At 41.6% G+C, this 24,949-nt stretch overlaps 1 long non-coding RNA gene across 1 annotated transcript; it reads right to left on the reverse strand.

The window, feature by feature from the left end:
* Nucleotides 1-305: 305 nt before the first annotated feature.
* LOC142178537 (uncharacterized) lies at nucleotides 306-1,885 on the reverse strand. The gene is made up of 2 exons (XR_012706732.1): nucleotides 1,553-1,885; nucleotides 306-573 (listed from the first exon to the last, which is right to left on the reverse strand). It is a non-coding gene; the product is annotated as an uncharacterized LOC142178537 (long non-coding RNA).
* Between the last annotated feature and the right edge of the window lie 23,064 nt (nucleotides 1,886-24,949).

The raw sequence follows: 24,949 nt of genomic DNA on the forward strand, positions 1-24,949 counted from the left end.
GGATTCCAAAACTAATTATATATCCAGGCTCGGGGATGAATGGGTAAATGGATTTTGGTCCGAACCTCGGGTTTTGACCAAGCGGGCCCGGGGTCAACTTTCGACTTTTTGGAGAAAAATTTGGGAAATCTAAATTTATACAATATAATTGATTCCTTTTGACCAAGCGGGGAGGCGTGGCTGGCACCCGGTGTCGTTCTGGCCCAAGCGAACCACTATGTAACTCATTTGTTTTTCTTCTGTAACTATCATGGGCAAACATGGTCACAACTCATAATGTATAACTATAAGTGGGCAACACTATATCACTGAATCATTTTTCTTAAAACATGAATACATATGGACCGTTAAGGCCTCTGACATACTGTACAAAATGAACCTTTGTTTACAAAGCCTCTAAGATTATTTGACATTAAATGGGACAGGGTACCAGCCTACCCATAAGTCTGTAGCAAAATTCTGACACGATGACTCATAAACTTGGCTGTACTCTGAATGAGGTGGAGTCTTACCGATCCTTCGTTGAAGCCAACCTCGTCTACTATGAGGGCTCGTCAAACTGATTATCTATACCTACAGGCATGAATGCAGCGTTCCCAACAAAAGGACGTCAGTACAAATAATGTACTCAGTATGTAAGGCCTAACTGAAATATAACAGTAAGTCAACATTAATTAAAGACATATAAGAGTCAACCTGAATCTCTGAAGTGCCACCGTATATGCATACTTATTGTACTTACATATATAATGCTTCTCTTTGAGACTATTTCAATTATCCATATCCTATGATTCATGACTGCCCAACTGATCAGTGGTAACTGCTCGACCGGCCGTAGCTCGGTGGTAAATGCATAACTGCCCAACCGGTGGTAACTGCCAAACTGACCATAGCTTGGTGGTAAATGCATGACTGCCTGACCGGGCATAGCTCGGTGGTAAATGAAGATGCATGACTGCCCAACCGGCCGTAGCACGGTGGTAAATATTTAACTGCCCAACCGGCCGTAAATAATAATACATAACAAAAGAGTTCATAACGGTCAACTAAAACCTCTGCCTTTTCCTTTGTGTATATCCTCTTTTAAGTACTTTCATGTTATATTAATGGACTATTTTTCTGGAAACACGACTTGAAGCAGAGTTACTTTTACTTACTTTTTTCCAACAATCTCACTGGCTCTAAAAGATTCAGTCATAAAAAGTAAAATGCAAGGATAAAGAACAAGCTTTTATCTTTGGCAGCATTCTTTGGTAGAAACATTACATTTACATGTAGACAGTTATTATCTTTTAATATTGCCTAATAAAGTAATGACACCCTTACTTGCAATGCAATACTTATTCAGCTATTGAAGTATAATTCAGTCTCAAAAAGTTGGTTGAGTAGACTATCCACTCACAAGGACTAAGAAGAGATTCACGTAAATAATGGAACTGAATAACGTAGATATTCTTAACTGCTAAGAGTAGAACCACTTATCGAATAGCATTACGTTTACGTCTCGTCACTTGAATCATGCCAAAAGAAAGAAGGATTAACCTTAACATACCTTAATTGCTCATAAGAGCTCCAGAAGGTCGTAGATGAAGAATCATACTTGGATCACATTCAAAAGAATTAGTCATTAACCAAAGAGATGTAAAACGTTGTGAAGTATAAAATGTGAAGGATGAACCTGAATTTTTTTGTGAAAATAAGCAATTCCATATCTGGTTAGACTTTGGACATGTTCGAATATGTGAAGAGTCCTCTACATCATAATCACATTGTTCGCATTTTTTTGGTAAGTCGATTATCACCCAAAGAAGTATAAATATTATATGTTATAAGTATATCCTCAAAAGTGAATGGAAGGAAAGGCAATAAATTTTATATTTCATTGCTTTACTTACTGCCACCGTCCATATCCCTTCTCCAAGAAACATTTTGATTCATGCCACCTATATTAATGAATGTATGAGTCACACTTTTTCTAAGCCAAAAGTTGCCACGTGAGGTTATCTAACCTTATCCAAAGATTTTTAATTAATCTTCCACTAAAATTTATTAATTGTCCAATTATTCACATAATTAAGAATTATATCAAATCACTTAAAATACTACTATTAAAATATTACAATATTAATAAATTATGATACCATATAAAATCAATACATACACTATTATTTCATTAAAACATCCATGTAAAAATACATATATTTTCTTACTTCTAATTTTTCTAATCTCATATAAAGAGTACAAATTTTCGTACGCTTAATTCTTTAAAATGGTAAAAAGATAACCTTCTTTTCTTGTGAGAAAATAATTTCTATCTTTACAATAAAGAAAATCTCATAAACTTTCTCATTTTATGTGTATAATTTATCATATTCGAAAATAGTAATAATGGTAACTATCCAAAATTATACTTATAAAACTTTTACTAAAATACTTCACTTAAAAAAAAAAACCACATTAACATAATATCTAATGGTATCAATGTTGATAAACTTACGGGGTACAACAGGGACGCGATCGCGTAGCTATGAGATTTTGTGACTCGCGAACACGTGAAGAAGGTCGCGTTCGCATAGAATAAGTGGAGCGGAAATAGAAGTCACGCGTTTTGTGCTTCGCGATCGCGTGGACGAGTCCGCGATCGCGTAGGTCTGTGATGTTGTGCTTCACGATCGGGTGAGAAAGTCCGCGATCGCGTAGAGTAAAATCTAGGCGATGGAAAATTGTTCTTCGCGATCGCGTGGGAATGTTCGCGATCGCGTAGAACAAATGTTTGGGCAGAAAGTTTAAATTTTTGACGGATTTGAGCTCGGAAAAAGGCGATTTTCGGGAGTTTTTAAAGGAAAACAACGGGAAAAGCGTTCTTAACTAAATATTGGTTAAATTACCCGAATCCATGGTTGTTTTTATCATTTAATTGGTGAATTAAGTTGAAAAAGTTTGAAAACCCTCTTAGTTTAAATTGAAGATTTGAGGGTCGAGTTGGGATCGGATTTTGATAAAATTAGTATGGTTAGACTAGGCTTCCAGATTTTATAACTTTTGTCAAGTTCCGAGATGTGGGCCCCACAGGCGATTTTTGAGCTAAAATTCAGATTTTTATGGAGAATTACCATTTTCTTATGGAATTAATTCTAATAAATTTTATTGACTGAAATGAATTATTTGTGACTAGATTCGAGGCATTCGGAGGCCGATTTGCGAGGCAAAGGCATAGCAGAGTAAAGAATTCCACGCTCTGAGGTAAGTAACAGTTTTAAATCTGGTCCTGAGGGTATGAAATCCCGGATTTTTGTATCATGTGATTATTTTGGAGGTGACGCACATGCTAGGTGACGGGCGTGTGGGCGTGTTCGTGCAGCACATGAGTTGTCCGTGCAAATTATAGCGCTTGGGTTGTACGAGCCCTTCCGGAGTCTGTACACCTCCAGTGAGCGCGGGTACCCATTGAGTGTGAGTGTTGAGGGCTGAGAGTCGGGTGATGAGTTGAGTGACTATTGCCTGAGAGACTGTACTTGCTTTGCATTTGTTGTTGCACTTGGTTGCTATATGTCATTGTTGTGAAATCTTTGAAAGATTTTATATCCGGATTACATGAACTTGAACTGTATAAAATTGATTTGACTTAAATTACCGGAATTGAAAGCATGTCTATTCTTTGCGGGAATTACTGAAAGTGAACTATAACTGTGTAGCTCGTCATTATCTTCAATTCCTTAGTTATTATTGTTACTTGCTGAGTTGGTTGTACTCATACTACACCCTGCACTTCGTGTGCAGATCCAGGTATTCCCGGACATAGCGGGTATTGATCCTTTCGCGCGGTTGATATTTAGGAGATTTTGAGGTAGCTGTCGTGTTTCGCAGATATTGTCTCTCCTTCTCTATCTCCTTGTTTACTGTATTTGGTCTCAGACTATTATAGACCGTATTTTCCAGACTTGTATTCATATTAGATGTTCATGTACTCAGTGACACCAGGTTTTGGGGAGTGTTTGTGTCAGTATTTATGGGATTTTGTATTATATTAAATTATTGTATTTTCAAACTTAAGATAAATTGTGGTTTATCGAGATTATCGGTTTACCTAGTATCGAGATAGGCACAATCACGATAGGTTGGGATTTTGGGTCGTGACAGAACCTCAGACTATTTGTTATGTGAAATTCATGTGAGCGGCATATATGTGAGGTGACGAGTACTTATGCGGCGTCGAATTTACCTGTTTTCCCTGTTTCTCCCATTTTTCTTATATTGTCTCGTTCTTATGCCTAATTGCTACGTGTTTATACTAGTGTGTTAAATTAATCGTTCTTATCATGTTTACGAATTTTCTGGTGATAATTGAGTATTTATTTCAAAGTTGAGATTGATATTGTGGAACCAAATGTTGAAGTAAGGTTTGTACTTGTTATTCTATCTCCCTATTGTTATTTATTTATTGCATTATGGTAAGGGAGAGTGTTAATGCACGAAGGGTGATGTCGTGCCATATTGTGAGTGTAAAAGCATGAAGGGTGATGTCGTGCCATATTGTGAGTGTAAAAGCACTAAGGGTGATGTCGTGCCATATTGTGAGTGTTAATGCATGAAGGGTGATGTCGTGCCATGCTATGAGAGTTAATGCACGAATGGTGATGTCGTGCCATTTCTATTGATTTTATGGTGAGATTGAGAGTAAAGCACGAAGGGTGATGCCGTGCATTTTTCCTTTATTGTATTCGCCGTTCTTGTTGATTCACAGTATATTGGTTATTCCATCTATCATTCTACTGTAGTTCTTTATCTCGTATTTCCCCGAGCAAGTTTCCCCCTCCCAATATTTCGTGTCTAGCTCTTCATTATTGTTACTTATATATACATTGTTAAATTATACAGGTTGATTTGTAGGTGCCTTGCCTTAGCCTCGTCACTACTTCGTCGAGGTTAGGCTTGACATTTACCAGTACATGGAGTTGGTTGTACTGATACTGCACTCTGCACTTTCTGTGCAGATTTTGGTACCGGCTTGGGTTGATCGAGATTTTAGCTGTTGGACCCGCTATCTGGAAACTCAAGGTAGATCTGTCGGCGTTCACAGACCTTGAAGTCCCCGTCTATCCTTTTGTTTTAATGTATCTTTCATTCAAACAGTTGTATTTCTTTCAGACTATTACTTGTAGTAAATCCTAAAATGTTAGTGAATTGTGACTCCAGTTCCGGGTGGTAGTAATTAATAAAAATTTTATATTATTCCGCACTTATTACATTTCACCTTAGCTAATTATTGTTATTTACTGAATGGAAATAATAATTTGGTTTAATGATTCTCTAACGTTGGCTTGCCTAGCAAGTGAAATGTTAGGTGCCATCACGGTCCCGACGGTGGGGATTTCGGGTCGGGACAAGTTGGTATCAGAGCACTAGGTTGCCTTGATCTCACAATTCACGAGCAAGCTTAGTAGAGTCTGGAGGATCGGTACGGAGACGTCTGTGCTTAACTTCCAGAGGCTATGAAGTTTAGGAACAAATTTCACTTCTATTCTCCTCTGTCGTGCGATTTTGGTTTCTCAATACTGATTGAACTCTCCTAATCTTATTCTCTCGCAGATGGCGAGAACACGTACCGCTTCCTCAGCTGAGCAGCAGCCAGAGCCTCCAGTGGTAGCTCCTACGAGGGGTAGAGGTCGAGGCCGAGGCCGATCCAGAGGCCGAGGCAGGGGCAAGGCTCAGTCCAGAGCCCGAGTAGCGGCCCCAGCAGTAGAGCCTCATATAGAGCTTGATGAGGAAGTTCCAGCCCAGACTGTTCCTACCGGGCCAGCTCAGGTTCTGGAGGGGTTCATTGCCACCCCAGTACTTTAGGATGCTTTGGTCTGTTTGGTGGGCCTTATGGAGAGTGTGGCCCAGACTGGTGCATTCCCCATGGCACTAGCCGTCTCTCAGGCTGGAGGAGGAGCACAAGACTCCCACTACTCCTGCTCCGGAGCAGATAGCTCTCCAGTATCAGGCTCCAGCAGCTCAGCCAATCGGAGTAGTTCAAACGGTTATTGCGGCGCAGACTGGTGATGGGTCAGCTATGTCTTCTGAGGCTTTATGGAGATTGGACAGGTTTAGCAAGCTCTTTCCTATTCACTTCAGTGGTGCTACTTCAGAGGATCCCCAGAGTATCTTGACAGCTGTCACGAGGTTCTACGGAATATGGGTATAGTGGAGACTAATGGGGTCGACTTTTCTGCAATATAGATGACTGGTTCCGCTAAGAAATGGTGGAGAGATTATTTGTTGACCAGACCACAGTTCTCTCATCTCTTCCTAGAGAAGTTTCTTCTATCACATTGAGAGAGGAGCGTCGTCGTCAATTTGAGCATCTCCAGCAGGGCAATATGACTGTTACTCAGTATGAGACCCATTTTGTGGATTTAGCCCATCATGTCATTCTTCTGCTTCCCACCGAGAGAGAGAGGGGGTGAGGAGATTTATTGACGGACTTGCTCAGCCTATCAGATTGCAGATGGCTAAGGAGACTGGGAGTGCAATTTCTTTCCAGGCGGCTGCTAATGTCACCAGACGAGTCGAGATGGTTCTTACTCAGGGAGGTCAGGGGTCTGACAAGAGACCTCGTTATTCCTGTGAGTTCAGCGGTGCCTCATCTAGAGGCAGGGGTACTTTTAGTAGAGTCCATCCTCCAAGGTCGTTTCATTCAGCACTCCAGGCATCCCACGGTGCCTCAGGTGGTCGTGGCCCTCAGATGCATTATTCCGACCAGCTAGCCTACAGTGCACCACCAGCTCCTATTAGTGCACATTCACTCCAGAGTTATCAGGGAGGTTACTCAGGTCGACAGGGTCAGTTTCAGGGTCAGCAGTCACAACAGCCGAGGTTATGTTATACTTGTGGTGATCCGAGGCACATTGCTAGATTTTGCCCTCGGGCAACGGGCAGCTCACAGCATCAGAGTTCTCGTGCCATGGTTCCGGCACCAGTTGTTGCACCACTTGCTCAGCCAGCCAGAGGCATGGGTTAGGCAACCAGAGGTAGAGGTCAAACTGTTAGAGGTAGAGGTCAGGCCGTTAGGGGTGGAGACCAGCCAGCTAGAGGTCGTCCCAGGGATGTAGTTCAGGGTGGTGGGGCCCAGCCCCGGTGTTATGCTTTTCCATCCAGGCCTGAGGCTGAGTCATCTGACGCCATCATCACAGGTACTGTTTCAGTTTGTAGTAGAGATGCTTTAGTTCTATTTGATCCGGGATCTACTTACTCCTATGTGTCATCCTATTTTGCTCCATATTTGGTTATGCCCCGTGATTCTTTGAGTGCCCCTGTGTATGTGTCCACGCCAATGGGGGATGTTATTGTTGTAGATCGTATTTATTGTTCGTGTGTGGTCACCATTGGGAGTCTTGAGACTCGTGTAGATCTTCTACTTCTCGATATGGTTGATTTTGATGTCATACTGGGTATGGATTGGTTGTCACCCTATCATGCAATATTAGATTGTCACGCCAAGACGGTGACCTTAGCCTTACAGGGGTTGCCTCGATTAGAGTGGAAAGGGTCTCTTGGCCATTCTACCAATATGGTTATCTCTTAAGTGAAGGCTTGGCATATGGTCGAGAAGGGGTGTCTAGCTTATTTGGCTTATGTACGCGATTCTAGTGCGGAGGTTCCTTCCATGGATTCAGTGCCGGTGGTTCGTGAGTTTCCAGAGGTGTTTTCGGCAGACCTGCCGGGGATGCCACCCGACAGGGATATTGATTTCTGCATTGATTTGGCTCCAGGCACTCAGCCCATTTCCATTCCGACATACCGCATGGCCCCGCTAGAGTTGAAAGAATTGGAGGGACAGTTGCAAGATTTTCTTGATAAGGGCTTCATTAGACCTAGTTTCTCGCCCTAGGGTGAACTTGTATTGTTTGTGAAGAAGAAGGATGGATCGATGAGGATGTGTATAGATTATCCGCAGTTAAACAAAGTCACCATCAAGAACAAGTACCCATTGCTGAGGATTGATGATTTATTTGATCAGCTTCAGGGTGCCTAGGTGTTTTCGAAGATTGATCTGAGATCTAGCTACCATCAGTTGAGGATTAAGGCATCCGATGTCCCTGAGATAGCTTTTCGGACTTGGTATGGGCATTATGAGTTTCTAGTGATGTCATTTAGGCTAACAAATGCCCCAACAGCATTCATGGGTTTGATGAACCGGGTGTTCAAGCCCTATTTGGATTTTTTTTTTATTGTGTTTATTGATGATATCTTGATCTACTTCCACAGCCGAGAGGAGCATGAGCAGCACCTTCAAATCATTCTTCAGACTCTAAGAGACAGCCAGTTATATGCTAAGTTCTCAAAATGCGAGTTTTGGTTGAGTTCAGTTGCTTTTTTGGGTCACGTTGTGTCAGCAGAGGGTATTCAGGTGGATCCTAAGAAGATTGAGGCAGTTCAGAACTGGCCTAGACCCACATCAGCTACAGAGATCCACAGTTTCTTGGGATTGGCAGGTTATTATCGTTGATTTATGGAAGGGTTTTCATCCATAGCAGCCCCGTTGACCAGGTTGACCCAGAAGGGTGCCCCGTTCAGGTGGTCAGATGAGTGTGAGGCGAGCTTCCATAAGCTCAAGACAGCTCTGACTACGGCACTGGTATTGGTATTACCCTCAGGTTCAGGATCTTATACAGTATATTGTGACGCATCTCGTGTTGGTCTAGGTGCGGTATTGATAAAGGGTGGCAAGTTTATTGCATATGCTTCGCGGCAGCTGAAGGTTCACGAGAAAAATCACCCTATTCATGATCCAGAGCTGGCAGCCATTGTTCACGCGCTGAAGATTTGGAGGCACTATCTTTATGGCATGCCATGTGAGGTATTCACAGATCATCGGAGCTTGCAGTATTTTTTCAAGCAAAAGGAGCTCAATTTGAGGCAGAGGAGGTGGTTAGAGCTATTGAAAGATTATGATATCACCATCTTGTATCATCCCGGGAAGGCCAATATGGTGGCCGACGCCTTGAGTAGAAAGTCAGCTAGTATGGGTAGCCTTGCATATATTCCCATTGGTGAGAGACCGCTTGCATTTGATGTTCAGGCCTTGGCCAATCAGTTCGTGAGGTTGGATGTTTCTGAACCCAGCCGTGTTCTAGCTTGTACAGTTGCGCGGTCTTCTTTGTTTGAGCGTATCAGAGATCGGCAGTATGACAATCCTCATTTGTTTGTCCTTAGAGACACAGTGCGACACGGTGGTGCCAAGCAGGTTACTGTTGGAGATGACGGAGTTTTGAGGATGCAGGGTCGTATTTATGTGCCTAATGCGGATGGACTTCATGAGTTGATTCTTGAGAAGGCCCACAGTTCCCGGTATTCTATTCATCCGGGCGCCGCCAAGATGTATCAGGACTTGTGGCAGCATTATTGGTGGAGGAGGATGAAGAAAGACATAGTTGCATATGTAGCTCGGTGCCTAAATTTCCAGCAGGTAAAGTGTGAACATCAGAGACCTGGTGGTTTACTTCAGAGGTTAGAGATTCTTGAGTGGAAGTGGGAGCGTACCACTATGGATTTTGTTGTTGGACTCCCACAGACGCAGAGGAAGTTCGATGCAGTTTGGGTCATTGTGGACAGGTTGACCAACTCAGTGCACTTCATTCCTGTGGCAGTTACCTATTCTTCAGAGCGGTTGGCAGAGATTTACATTTGTGATATCGTCCGTCTTCACGGTGTTCCCATGTCATCATTTCTCATTGAGGTACGCAGTTTACCTCGCACTTCTGGAGGGCAGTACAACGTGAGTTGGGTACGTGGGTTGAATTGAGCACAATAATTCATCCTCAGACGGACGGGCAATCCGAGCGCACTATTCAGATCTTGGAGGATATGCTCCGCGCATATGTTATAGACTTCGGAGGATCGTGGGATCAGTTCTTGCCCCTTGCAGAGTTCGCCTACAACAACAACTACCAGTCGAGCATTTAGATGGCTCCCTATGAGGCATTATATGGTAGGCAGTGTCAGTCGCCAGTTGGGTGGTTCGAGCCGGGGAAGGCTCGGTTATTGGGCATAGACTTAGTACAGGATGCCTTGGATAAGGTCAAAATTATTTAGGATCGACTTCGCACAACTCAGTCCAGGCAGTAGAGTTATGCTGACCGCAGAGTTTGTGATGTTGTATTCATGGTCGCAGAGAGAGTGTTGCTTCGGGTATCACCCATGAAGGGTGTAATGAGATTCGAAAGGAATGGCAAGTTGAGCCCTAGGTATATCGGACCTTTTGAGATTCTAGAGAGGGTAGGAGAGGTGGCTTACAAACTTGTGTTGCCACCTAGTTTAGCAGTTGTTCATCCGGTATTCCATGTGTCCATGCTTCGAAAGTATCACGACGATCCATCCCATGTGTTAGATTTCAGCTCTGTCCAGTTGGACAAGGATTTGACTTACGAGGAGGAGCCGGTGGCTATTCTAGCCCGGCAAGTTCGCCAGTTAAGATCAAAGAGTTACCCTTCAGTTCGAGTGCAGTGGAGAGGTTAGCCTATTGAGGAAGCCACCTGGGAGTTCGAGTCTGATATGCGTAGTAGATATCCCCACCTTTTCACCGCCCAGGTACTTTTCTATGTCCGTTTAAGGACGAACGGTTGTTTTAGAGGTGGAGAATGTGATGACCCAAAGGTCATCTTATATTTTAGAACTCGATTCTACACTCTTAAGCCCTAAAAATCTCATTTTTACCCTCCTCGATTTGCGTGCATAGTCCGGGCGTGTTTCCGAAAAACTTTTATGTTGAAAATTGATGAAAATAAGAATTTTTGCCTTAAAAGTTAATTTTAGATGATTTCGGTCAACATTTTTGGTAAACAAACCCGGATCTGTATTTTGACAACCCTAGTGGGTCCGTATCGAATTGTTGGACCTGGGCGTATGCCCGGAATCGAATTCGGAGGTCCCTAGCTCGAGTTATGTATTTTTGATGAAAATTAAAAGTCTGAAAATTAATTGTCTTTAAGAATTGGTTGATGTTTAGCCTTGTTGATACCGAGTCCATATTTTGGTTCTGGAGCCCGATATAGGTCCAATATAATATTTATGACTTATTTGCAAAATTTGGTGAGAAGCGGAGTTGGTTTGACGTGATTCTGACGTTCGGTTGAGAGTTGGTTTGACGTTATTCGGACGTCCGATTTGGTGCTAAATTCATAGTTCTATGTGTTATTTTGGCGATTTGATCGTGCGAGCAAGTTTGTATGATGTTTTTAGACTTGTGTGCATGTTTAGTTTGGAGCCCCGAGGGCTCGGGTGAGTTTTGGATAGGCCACGGGATGTTTGGACTTTGGAAAATCTGGTTTTCTGCAGATTCTGGTGCCTTCTGGTTCCCTTCTTCGCATTCGCGAAGGCACCTCTCGCGAACGCGAAGTAAAAACTTGGATGGCTGATTTTTACACTTTGCGAACGCGAAGGCCTGGTCGCGAACGCGAAATGATGGGGGATTTACCCTTCACGAACGCAACCGGCTCATCGCGCACGCGAAGCATTTGGGACCTTGGGGAGGATTGGTCTTTCCTTCATCGCGAACGCGAGAAATGTCTCACGAACGCGAAGGCTAGGGGAGGAGTAACCATCGCGAACGCGAGCAAGGCCCCGCGAACACGAAGGCTTGGCAGCCTGTACTCTTCGCGAACGCGACAGTGTTCTCGCGAACGCGATGAACATTGTCTTCCAACACTTAAAACAGAATCAAACACGGGATTAAGTCATTTTTCCAACTTTTCATAAAACAAACGAGCTAGAGGCAATTTTCAAGAGATAATTTCTTCCCCAAAGTGTTGGTAAGTGATTCTAAACCATTTTCTTTCAATTACCCATTTCATTCCATAAATGTTCAACCTAAAATCTAGAGTTTTCATGGTAGAATTAGGGGTTTGGGTAGAAACTAAGGATTTCGGAAATTTGGGGATTTTCCAAAACCAACTATATATCCGGGCTCGGGGGTGAATGGGTAAATGGATTTTGGTCCGAACCTAGGATTTTGACCAAGCGGGCCCGGGGTCGATTTTTGACTTTTTGGAGGAAAAGTTGGGAAATCTAAATTTATGCAATGTAATTGATTCCTTTAGCAATATTTGATATTATTGAGTCATTTTTGAACAGATACGAGTAGTTTGTAGGTGAATTCTAGAGGAAAAGTTGTGACTGAGTATTAAGTGGCCTTCAGAGCGAGGTAAGTATTGTGTCTAACTTTGACTTGAGGGAATTAGGAACCTCGGACTATTTGTTATGTGAAATTCATGTGAGCGGCGTATATGTGAGGTGACGAGTACTTATGCGCCGTCAAATTTACCTGTTTTCCCTGTTTCTCCCATTTTTCTTATATTATCTCTTTCCTATGCCTAATTGCTACTTGTTTATACTAGTGTGTTAAATTGATCGTTCTTATCATGTTTACGGATTTTCTGGTGATAATTGAGTATTTATTTCAAAGTTGAAATTGATATTGTGGAACCAAATGTTGAAGTACGGTTTGTACTTGTTATTCTATCTCCCTGTTGTTATTTATTTATTGCATTAGGGTAAGGGAGTGTGTTAATGCACGAAGGTTGAAGTCGTGCCATATTGTGAGTGTAAAAGCACGAAGAGTGATGCCATGACATATTGTGAGTGTAAAAGCACGAAGGGTGATGTCATGCCATATTGTGAGTGTTAATGCATTAAGGGTGATGACGTGACATGATATGAGAGTTAATGCACGAAGGGTGATGCCATGTCGTTTCTATTGATTTTATGGTGAGATTGAGAGTAAAAGCACGAAGGGTGATGCCGTGTATTTTTCCTTTATTGTGTTCGCTGTTCTTGTTGATTCACAGTATATTGGTTGTTCTAGCTATTATTCTACTGTAATGTAATGACCCGGTCGGTCGTTTCGGGAGTTATAGCCCCATTTCCCCCATTTCTGTTTCCTTTATGCTCTTAAGCTATATTATGATATACCGGGTTAGTTGGTTCGGGCCCGAAGTGGTTTCGGAGTGGAATGAGACACTTAGTCTCTTATTTAGAACCTTAAGTTGGAAACGTCAACCGGATGTTGACCTATGTGTAAACGATCTCGGATTTGAATTTTGATGGTTCTGTTAGCTCCGTTAGGTGATTTTGGACTTAGGAGTGCGTCCGGAATGTGATTTGGAGGTCCGTGGAAGAATTAAGCTTGAATTAGCGAAATTGAAAATTTGGCGATTTTTGCTCGGCAGTGGAAAATTTAATATCGAGGTCGGAATGGAATTCCGGAAGTTGGAATGGGTTCATAGATCATTTGTGACGTGTGTGTAAAATTTGAGGTCATTTGGACGTGGTTTTGTTAGTTTCGGCATCGGTTGCCGAATTTGGAAATTTAGAAGTTCTTAAGCTTGAATCTGAAGGTAATTTGGTGATTTGATATTGTTTTGAGTGATTTGAAGGTTCGACTAAGTTTTTATGTTGATATATACCTTGTTGGTATTTTTGGTTGAGGTCCCAAGGGCCTCGGGGTGATTTCGGGTGGTTAACGGATTTGTCGAAGTTGGAAAATGCAGTTGAAGCTGCTGCTACTGCTATTTCCGCACCTGCGGAAGGAGGAGTCACAGGTGCGAGGTCACTGGTGCTCAAGGGGAGTCCACAGATGCGGAAAAGAGGGTGCTGGGCAGGCTTCACAAAAGCGGAAGGAAATGCGGAAGAGGAGTCCGTAGATGCGGAAAATGGGAGGCCAAGGCTGGAGCGCACGCGCGAAGGATTTGGACGCACCTGCGAGCCCGCAGGTGCGAGACCTGGGCGCAGGTGCGGAGACTGAGAGTTTAAGTGATTCTCGCTGGTGCGAGGATTTTTGACCACAGGTGCGGTCCCGCAGGCGCGTGGAATAGGCCGCAGGTGCGAAAATCTGGGCAGAATGTATAAATAGCACTTCGTGAATTTTGGTTCATTTCCACCATTTTCAAGTCGGTTTTTGGAGCTTTTGGAGTGATTTTTGAAAGGTGATTCAAGGGCTATCAGTGATGTAAGTTGCTTGAGCCCTAATACTTGTATACTCGTTTAATCATTGTAATTAGTGAAAATGTGGGGTTAGGGCTTGGAATTTTTAAGAGTTTAATTTAAGGATTTGAAGGACCAAAGGATGTCGGATTTTGATGAATTTGGTATGGTTAGACTCGTGAGTGAATGAGATTTCTAGTTTTGTAAATTTTGTCGGATTTTGAGACGTGGGCCCGGGGGCCGGGTTTGAGCCAATTTCGGGTTTTGGTCTAATTTGATAGTTTTATTTGTAGAATTCATTCCATTAGCGTATATTGATGGTATTGTACTGATTGTAAATAGATTTTGAGCATTTTGGAGGCAGAGTCCAGAGACAAGAGCATTTCGGGGTAGAGATTTGACCGGTTTGAGGTAAGTAATGATTGTAAATCTAGTCCTGAGGGTATGAAACCCCGGATTTTTGTATCATTCTACTATCATTGAGGTGACGCGCATGCTAGGTGACGGGCGTGTGGGCGTGCACTGTTGGTGATTGTGACTTGGTCCTTCCCGTAGCAATTGTAAAGTTTCATATTTTGTTGAAATTATATGATACTTGTATGTTTTGAAAAGAGGTTCTGTAAATTGGGTTTAATGCCATGTTTGGGCCTTGTGCCAGTACTGTTTGGACCCTTAGGGGCCTTTTCTTATTATCCTCTCACTACTTTCGATTGAAAATCTATACTCAGTCATGGTTATACCTGTTTACTTCATAACTCAGTTTTATTACTCTATTTTGATGCATATAAATGTTGTTTTGGGTTGAGCACACTGTTTTTACTGAAATGCCCGAGTGGCTTGAGAGGTTTATGACTGAATGAGGCCGAGGGCCTGATTTGTGAGGATATTTATGGAATCGGGCTGCACGCCGCAGCACGTTGCATATTTATGGGATCGGGCTGCACGCCGCAGCATGTTGCATATTTATGGGATCGGGCTGCACGCCGCAGCATGTTAGATATAGGCCGAGGGCCTGAGTGATTTATGCCATGATTTGGCTTGATATAGCACTTGGGCTGAAGGAGCCCCTCCGGAGTCTGTACACACCCCCAGTGAGCGCAGGTACCTACTGAGTGTGAGTGCCGAGTACTGAGTGACTGGGAGGCATGAGTGATTGTGAGGTATGCCCGAGTGGCAAGAGTCATTGTGAGGTATGTCCGAGTGGCAAGAGTGATTGCGAGGTTTGCCCGAGAGGCTGTATATGAGTGATGTTTTGCCCGGGGGCTGTTTATGATTTCATCATTTTTGCTCACCTTTGCATTTTTCCTCTGTCTAAAAACTGTTGAAAAATATCTTTAAATGATTTTTACTAGAACTGGGTTAAACGAGATATTTTGATTTAAACCCTGATTTTAAAAAAAAAACATGTTATATTTTACTGAGATTTCCCGATATGAATGTTATATGCTTTATTGCTCGTCACTACTGCTCAGTCTTTATTTATTGTTGTTACTTACTGAGTTGGCGTACTCACTTTACTCCCTGCACCTTGTGTGCATATCCAGGTGTAGCTGGACATGGTAGCGGTTGTTGATTATTTTGGTTGCAGATTTTCTCGGGGATAGCAAGGTAGCTGCTTGGCGACCTCAGCCCCTGCTCTTCTCCCTCTTATCTTCCTCTAGTTGTATTTAGCTATTTTCCAGGCTGAGTTAGCCTTGATATTATTAGACAGATTATAGTAGATGCTCATGACTAGTGACACCCCGATATCGGGCTTTTCTTTTCCGCACTTTTGTTTTGATTTGAACTCCTTTGCGAAGGTTTTTATGTTAAATATCATTGAAATTATCTTTGAAATGAAAATATCGGTTTCTTTTGGAAATGAGTCGGCTTGCCTAGTTCCACGATAGGCTCCATCACGACAGGGGTTTGTTTGGGTCGTGACAGATTGGTATCAGAGCCTAGGTGACATAGGTCTCACGAGTCAAAAGCGGGTTTAGTAGAGTCTTGCGGATCAGTATGGAGACGTCTGTACTTATCTTCAAGAGGCTGCAGAACCCTTAGGAAAATTTCATTTTCTTGTATCATATCGTGCGAAATTGATTCAGCTTGAAACATAGCTCTTTGAATTCTTTCCACGCATTCGTATGCTCATATAAGCCATCGGTATCAGTTGTGCATCGCCGGCTTGTGATTCTATGAACAAGGTTTGAGATGTGTATTATGTGTTTTGGTGATGGGCTAGTCTGGAGGACTTGAGGCCAGGTTTAAACCGTAATTTTGGCTCGGTAGCTTCAGTTGTAACATGTACATTTGGACTCAAATGTCCGGTAATGCCCCTACGAGTGAAATTCGTGGCTCGATGAGCGGTGGAATGGCTTTGTGATAAGTATGATGTAACTGCGGGACGTGTTAAGACGATTTGAATGTGACGAGAAGTGTTTCCTTGAAATGTAAAGGAAGTCCATTGGGCGCTTGATTTTCGTTTTGATGTGATGTACGGTCTCGAGTGTGAATGTTTTGAAGGATCTTTCACGTTGTTAAATTTTGAGGCAAATTAAATTCTCATGTCTTGTCAAAGAGTTTGGACTCAAGAATAGTAAGTGATTGTGTAGTAATTGTGGTTGCGAATAGGTATTTTTGATGTTGATGGCTCAAGAAAGATGATCTTCGAAGAGACTTAGAGTCGGTAACATTTTATTGGTTCAGGTGCGACAGTGATATATTTCAATTTGATGCGGCAGTTGGGTAGCAAAGTATGAGGGAAGACATGACGGCAAGTGTTTAGCGGTGGTTGAAGTACTAGCAGGTCAAGTAGGAGAAGTAGAGGTTGAGAAGTTTCTTAAAGGAGATGATTTAACCAAAGTAAGAGTGAGAGATTAGCATATGAATTCACTAGTAGGGTAGTCGTGCGCCTTAAGAAAGTGTAGAATGGTTTGGAATCGTGTTAGTATGTGAATCGGCATGCAGACTCTATTTAGAGTAATGGTTAGTGTATAAAGAAAAATTGAATATGGCAGAAAGGAGTGTGTTTGAAATGAATAAAGGCGTGAAGATCTGATTATCGTGTCAGGTGCAATATGACTTGAGTTCGAAAGGTATTGTTGACATACAGTTGATGTCAATAGGGAAAGTGCAGACTTATACAAATGGTGGGCGAGCATGAACTCAGGAGAATTTACGGATTTAGTGGTCGTTGCACTCAGTGCAGTATCATTGGAAGATGTCGGTATGGAATTCCGCATGTGGGTTATCTCCTGTGTGTAGCTAGCTGTGGCGTGATGTTGATGAAGCTTTTGCGAGGAATATTACTTGCTACCCGGTAGGAGGTCGCGTGTGTGATTTTGGCTGGAGATTCAGAATGTTCATGAAAGGCTTAATAAAAGAATTCGAGAAGTTTGGTAGGTTAACGGTGCGAGACCTTGGTAATTGAGAAGGAGAAATCCTTACGGGTTCTAATTTTATATAATTGCAGCTTAAGGCTAAGTGGGGGAGTCTGCTATCGACGAGTTGATTGCACGGTTATGGGTTGTATTAGTTTCGGTTCGGGGTATACCGGTGAATCAGTTATGACTTATAGAGGTCGAGATTGAGGATGAATCGGGTAAAGAAATTTCTGGACACAAGTTGTATTACACTCTATGGTTATAGGAGGACCATAAAATAATTGGGTGGTTATTCACAAAGAATGTAGTGTACATGGAGCGGGAATTTGCTCGGTTGCGTAGAAGTGTGGGTTACTCTTTATTCCCTTGGGTGTTGGTGTGCTAATGGGGCACAGGTTGTTTCGGTCCGTTTGGTCAGTTAATTCGAGATTTGAGTAGAGTGGATGACTCTCGAAATTGGTTCCAATGGATTCAAGATTTATAAATATGGCTAGAAAATTAGAAGTTGCATTGAACGGTGTTGAGACTCGTGGCATCTTATATCATTGTGAATTATGCATTTCAATATCAAGAGGGTGAAGGAAACAGTTTTAGGTTCACACAAAGTCTCTTCGGAGTAAGCATTTTTGGTTGTGGAACCTTTGGAATACATAAAAAGGGAATTCGGCGGCTTATAAGCCTTAGGGCAGCGTGATTCTATGCTAGAGTTCGTGGGATAAGTTTTAGTTAAGGATAGTAGTGTTCTAACAAGGAAAAATGTCACGACCCAAAATCCCACCACATGCATCGTGATGGCACCTAGTCTTAGAGACTAGGTAAGACGATTTCTATTACATTTTGAAGCCATTTGTTTTGAATAAAATAAGTAACCAAAACTGACAGCGGAATAAATATGAATATACAACCTCCCAAGACTTGTAGTACTGAGTCACGAACTCTAACTGAATATATGGATTGATCACGAGGACCGAATATACAATATTTTTTGATTACAAATTAACAGTACAATGAAATGAAAAGACTCCAAGGGACTGCGACGGCCAAGCAGCTCAACCTTGAATCCTTATGATCGCGCTTTAACTCTGCTCAAGTACGATATCTCCAATACCTGGCTCTGCACTAAAATATGCAGAAGTGTAGTATGAGTACGCCACGGTCGGTACCCAGTAAGTATCAAGACTAACCTCAATGTAGTAGAGACGAGGTACAGTCAAGACACTCACTAGTCTAATAACCTGTGCAATATAATATACAAAATAATAGGAAACAAATAACAATAGGGCAACATGAAACAACCAGTGATATGCACAGCAGACAACAAGAATACCATTAATATCGCTCAATAATTAATAAGTACAATTACACCCAATTAAATCAAGTCCTTCAAATAAATGTCTATCACATATAATTCTTCCAAATAATTCTCTTTCAAATATAATTTTCTCAAATAATTATTTTTCAAATATAATTCTTTCAAAAAATCTTTTCAAATATAATTCTTTCATATAATTCTTTTTGAATAAAAATCCTTCCAATAAATATTTTGAATATAATTCTTTCAATTAAAAGTCACCATGTGACACCTCAATTCATAATCATAAAACAGTACGGGTCTCAGCCCATTTTTCATATTTTCACGGCACCTCATGCCCATAACTAAATCATCATATTTCCTCGGCACCTCGTGCCCTCATTTCATATCACAACTGCACGGACAATTCACGTGACAAATATCATTATTATTTTATCACAGCACCTCGTACCCACATTTCATATCACAACTGCACGGACAATTCACGTGTCAATATCCCCATTTCATATCACAATTCTCGGCACCTCGTGCCCACATTTCATTTTATAAACCGCCTGGCAATAGCCACAGGCTCCCAATTTCAACATAAATCATATTATTATCAATTTACCAACAACAAGACAAGTTACACAAAGTATAAAAATAAACACAAGAAAATCACAACATCACATAAAAATTATCAACACCACAACCCCACATCATCACATATCGTCCCTGACAATAGCCACCCTTATCGCTCTTATTGCCATCCTTTTCACTCCTATAGCCATCCTTATCACTCCGCCCAGAAAATATCAATATCCACCCTTATCGCTCATATTGCCACCCTTATCTCTCCTATAGCCACTCTTATCGCTCCGCCCAGACAATATTCCAACAAACACAACAATAATGAAATGCCACCCTTATACCCACATAGTATCAACGGTGAAATGCCACCCTTATTTCCCCAAAATAATAACTCACACAACACAACAATTTGCAAGGGAAATTAACACGACAATATAATAAAATCAATTCATATCATAATTTGCCCAATGACCACAACCAAATACCAAAGATATAACAAAATCAATTAATTTTACAACAAATAGCCCAAGGCTCCACACAATGTATATAACACCCAAAAATAATCAACAGAGATAGAAATTACTCAACATAAAGCAAAGTCTTCATTAACTCCAAATTTTCAATAATTATATAAATACCTCTTCTTAAACTCATTTAATTAATTATTTGCAGAGGAAAAAATTCATAATGAAATTAAATTCCAATAATTATCAAACCAGCAAATTCACGGAATTACATAAATAATCAAGTAACAATCACATCAAATTGTCATATAAAAACAAATTCAACAATAAGTATTTAGGCATGGCAACAGATGATTTAATAATTTTCCACAATTTCCCAATATACTACACAATAATGCCTAAGACTTTAATTCAATGAATTTTGCACGTATTAGCCCGAGTACGTACTTTTCACCTCGCGTACACGGCTTTTCACATTTCAAAAATGGCACATAAGTCTCAATGCCTAAGGGGTAATTCCCCCACTCGAGCTTAAGCAAGACACTTACCTTTTTGAAGTTATGCCGATATTCAAAAATTGCCTTCTTTCCTGAATTGACCTCCGGACCGCTCAAATCTATCCAAATTAATTGTATAACTTCATTAAAATTCATCGGAAATAATTCTGGATAGTAATACGTCGACTTAAAAATTTATTCCAAAAAGTCAACAAAAGTCAATGCGGGACTCGCCCCTCGGAACCCGACATAATTTTCATGAAACCCGAATACACATTCCGATATGAGTTCAACCATACCAATTTTATTGAATTCCAATAACAACTCGACCTCCAAATCTTAAATTTTTATTTTTTGGAAGATTTTGTAAAAATCTTGATTTCTTCCATTTAAATCCGAACTAAATGATGAATATAATCATAGATTCATGAAATATAATCACTTTAGGATATAGAACACTTACCCCAACCAAGCTAGTGAAAAATCCCTCCATAATCGCCCAAATCCGAGCTCCAAAAATCTCAATCGAAAAATGGCGAAATGATCATTTTTGGTCCTTAACATTCTGCCCAGTTTTGTACCTGCGGACTGATTTTCCGCATCTGCGATGATCACTGCCCAGCCACAAGCTCGCACCTGCGGAGCCATTTTGGCTTCTGCATTGATCGCAGGTGTGCAGCATTTTTGCTTCTGCGCTGCCTCGTCGCTTCTGCGTAGCAAACATCGCACCTGCGATTGCGCAGGTGCGGAAGGCTGTCCGCATCTGCGACCTTCCTCCAGCTCTACCTAGCTTGCTTCTGTGACAAAATCCTTGCTTCTGCGAGGTCGCACCTCCGCCCAAAATTCCGCTGGTGCGAATCCAACAGCCGCTGCCATTTTCCAGCAGCTTCTTCCAAGTCTGAATTGCTCCGTTAACCTTCCGAAATCCACCCGAGGCCCCCGGGACCTCAACCAATTATACCAACATGTCCCAATATACAATATGAACTTAGTCGAGGCTTCAGACCACATCAAACAACGCCGGAATTACGAATCGCGCATCGAATCGAATTATAAGTTTTTAAATCTTTCAACTTCTATATTTCGCGCCGAAACGTATCAAATCAATCCGGAATGACTTTAAATTTTGCATACAAGTCGTAATTGACGTAAGGGAGCTATTCCCATTTCTGTAATCGAAATCCGACCTCGTTATCAAAAATTCACCCTTCGGTCGGACTTTTCCAAAATCTTATATTTTCCAACTTTCGCCAAAATGTGTTGAATTGTCCTACGGACTTCCAAATCCAAATCCGAATATACGCCTAAGTCCGAAATCATCATATGAAGCTATTTCTATCATCGAAATTCCATTCTGGGGTTGTTTTCTCAAAAGTCAACTCCCCGGTCAACTCTTTCCATTTAAGCTTCAAAATGAGAATTTTTCTTTAAATTAAATCTCGAATCTTCCGAAAACCAAACTCGACACGTGGGTCATAATACATATTGTGAAGCTTCTCGAGACCTTAAGTCACTGGACGGGGCGTAATTTCTTAAAACGATAAGTGGGGTCGTTACATTCTCCACTTCTTAAACAAACGTTCGTCCTCGAACGTTCTAAGAATACCTCTTAGGTTACCAAATTGATGATTTTACTTTTACACATATACTCACGGTTGATTCCACGCTACCGCATTTGAGATAAGCGTGACAACATCATCTCATTTGAGTTTATTTCTTTTATCCATATTTGAAAGCTTTAAGATCAAATTTCTTACACTCCAAACATTTTAAAAGGTCTAATTTTCACAACAACACACGGTATTAGTCTCAACTGGCTATAGCAACTCGTGCCTACGCACACATCAATTTTCTTGATAGTGTTGAAGTACTTCAAAAAAAATTCTGGAGTGTTACATTCTCCCCCGCTTAGGATCATTTGCCCTCAAACACATAACATAATTTATCTCTTCCGTTGCAAATCTCAATTCTCCAAATTTTACTAACTCCCAAATTTTTCAGAAATTTCGGCAGAGTCTCCCCTGTAATTGGGCCTATCCACCTGCCAGAGTAACACCAAAACAATACATTCACAACCCAACATAATACCACAAGGTATATATCAATAACACCAATCTCAGCATTACAAGCACTGCATTATCATAATGATATCAGGACATGAAGCACATCATATGTATGCTCATCACCACATCTCTGGTCTTAAAAGTTATTCATAATTAATTCCAGCATCATCAATTAATCTCATATTAACCACTACCTCATTTCGAATTTTTACAACACTGACAATGAAATGTGAGGCATGAAGACCTCATGATTACTTACTCGGATTAATGAGTCACATTTAATGCCACCTGGGCACTCATCTCATAGGTCAAAACTCAATGTTTACAGCACCAAAATGGTTGAATATGCACAGAAAAATATACAAGAATTATCAAATAAGCCTAACAGGCATGACTCCTTATTAATACTACTGTACAATTAAATTTCACAAAGGAAAAATTTTAAACTCATAAATATTTCACCACAAGGACCTCATCCTTACATAAATTCCATCGCGGCTTGCAACCAGTTTAAATATTTCACATCATGTAAAAATGCGAGGATCTCGTCCTCAACTCCGAATCACAAGTATGTTGCACATTGTGCCAACTGAAATTTTCACTTTCCTTTATTTCTTATTTTCATTATATTTCATAAACAAGTTTCACAATATATAATGAACCCTCCTACCGGTAGGGCATATAATTCATAAAAATTTGAATCAATTATTCTGAAACATATTAAACCCGTTGTAATGAATAATAAAAATTACTTTTGGGCTTATAGCCCTCAGTGATGTGCCAAAAATAAATGACAGGCACGGGCTCACACCTTCAAATCTCCCAACAGGGATAAACATATAAGTGGTTCACAAATTTACGAAGCTCACCCATAAGTAGAGCATAATAGGAGGATTCACCTCAATATTCAGAACCGAATCAAATTAAGGAAAAATATCCTTTTATAATAAAAATCAGGATCGTACCTGTAACGACACCATCTGTGTATTGGCCTCAGCCAAACCATAGTGATTAAATCAATGGGTCGGGCCTCCACCTCTTAGGCGCCCACTACCCGCCTGTCCTCCACCTCTAGCTAACTGTGCACATGGAGTATCAACTGGAATAAAGCTTGTAGCTGGAGTGTTCTGATGAAATCCACCCCTCCCAAGTCTGGCACAATCACTCATGATATGCCTAGTATCACCACACTCATAACAACCCCTCTGAGGTCGCGACTGCTCGTACTGAGTCTGTGCCGGATAACTGGAATGACCACTGTAAGAATCTTGTGTCGGTGGTGCACTATAAACTGGAGCACCCCGAGTAATCTGATGTGCGGACTGAGCTGACCGACAGCTCGAGCCTCCGCTATAATGGGTTCTAGCTGAAGAGTAAAATCCACTGAATCCTCCAGATCTTCGAGACCTTTTGGCCTCCTTAGACTCCCTTTCCATGCCCAAAACACCCTCAGTCTTCCTTGCAATCTCCACTGCTTGTTGAAATGGAGTATCAGTTTGCAATTATCGAGCCATGCATATTTTAATAGCATATTCGAGCCCCTCAATGAATCTGCGGACCCGCTCTCTGATTGTGGGAACCAAGATAGGTGCGTGACAGGCTAACTCACTGAACCTGATAGCATATTCTGACACTGTCATAGTGCCCTGACGCAACCGTTCAAACTCTGCACGCCACGCATCTCTGAGAGTCTGGGGAACAAACTCTTTCAAGAACATTTTTGAAAATTGAGCCCAAGTTGGTGGTGTGGCATCGGCTGGTCTACCTTCTTCATAGATTTTGCCACCACCGATACGCTGCGCCTGACAGTTAAAATGTAGTAAAGGCAACTCCACTCACCTCTGCAATACCCATGATGTGGAGAATACAGTAATAATTTTCAAGAAATTCTTGGGCATTCTCTGTAGCTGTGCCACTGAAATTAGGTGGACTATACCTCTTAAACCTTTCAAGTCTCTTTTGTTCTTCTTCTGATGCCTCTGGCCTGACCTCAGGCCGAACTGGAATAACAGGTTGCACCGGTACTACACCCGAAACCTGACCAACATGAACCTGCTGCTCTGGAGTTGTGATAGGAGTCTGAGCTACTTCCGCAATCTGCGGAATGTTTGGTGCAATAGAGATCAATCCCGCCTGAGTTAATGTACCAAACATACTCAGGAACTGTGCTAAATTCTCCTGAAGTCCGGGGGTAACAACAGGTGTTTCTGATACCTGTCCCCCAACTGGAGCTACTGGTGGCTCCTTAACTGCCGTTCTGACAGGTGCTCTAGTCGCGGCACGTGCCCTTCCTCGACCTCTGCCTCGGCCTCGGCCTTTTGCAACCCTAGCATTATGTGCGAATGCCTGCTCAGCTAACCCAGTAGCACGTGTCCTCACCATCTGTGAGAGAATGGAGATACAAAGGTTCAAATTCCAAATTCAACAAATTCCGCACGACAGGAATGAAAGAAATGGAAATTTCCTAACAGTTCTGTAGCCTCTCAAAGATAAGTACAGACGTCTCTGTGCCGATCCGCAAGACTCTACTAGACTCGTTCATGACTCGTAGAACCTATGAACCTAGAGCTCTAATACCAACTTGTCACGACCAAACCTCCCACCACAGGCGTCGTAATGGCACCTAGTCTTAGAGACTAGGTAAGCCGATTTCTATTACATTTTGAAGCCATTTTTTTGTAATTAAATAAGTAACAATTCACGGCACCTCGTGCCC

The sequence above is a fragment of the Nicotiana tabacum genome, chromosome 24 (genome assembly GCF_000715075.1).
Source record: "Nicotiana tabacum cultivar K326 chromosome 24, ASM71507v2, whole genome shotgun sequence".
NCBI classification, from domain to species: Eukaryota; Viridiplantae; Streptophyta; class Magnoliopsida; order Solanales; family Solanaceae; genus Nicotiana; species Nicotiana tabacum.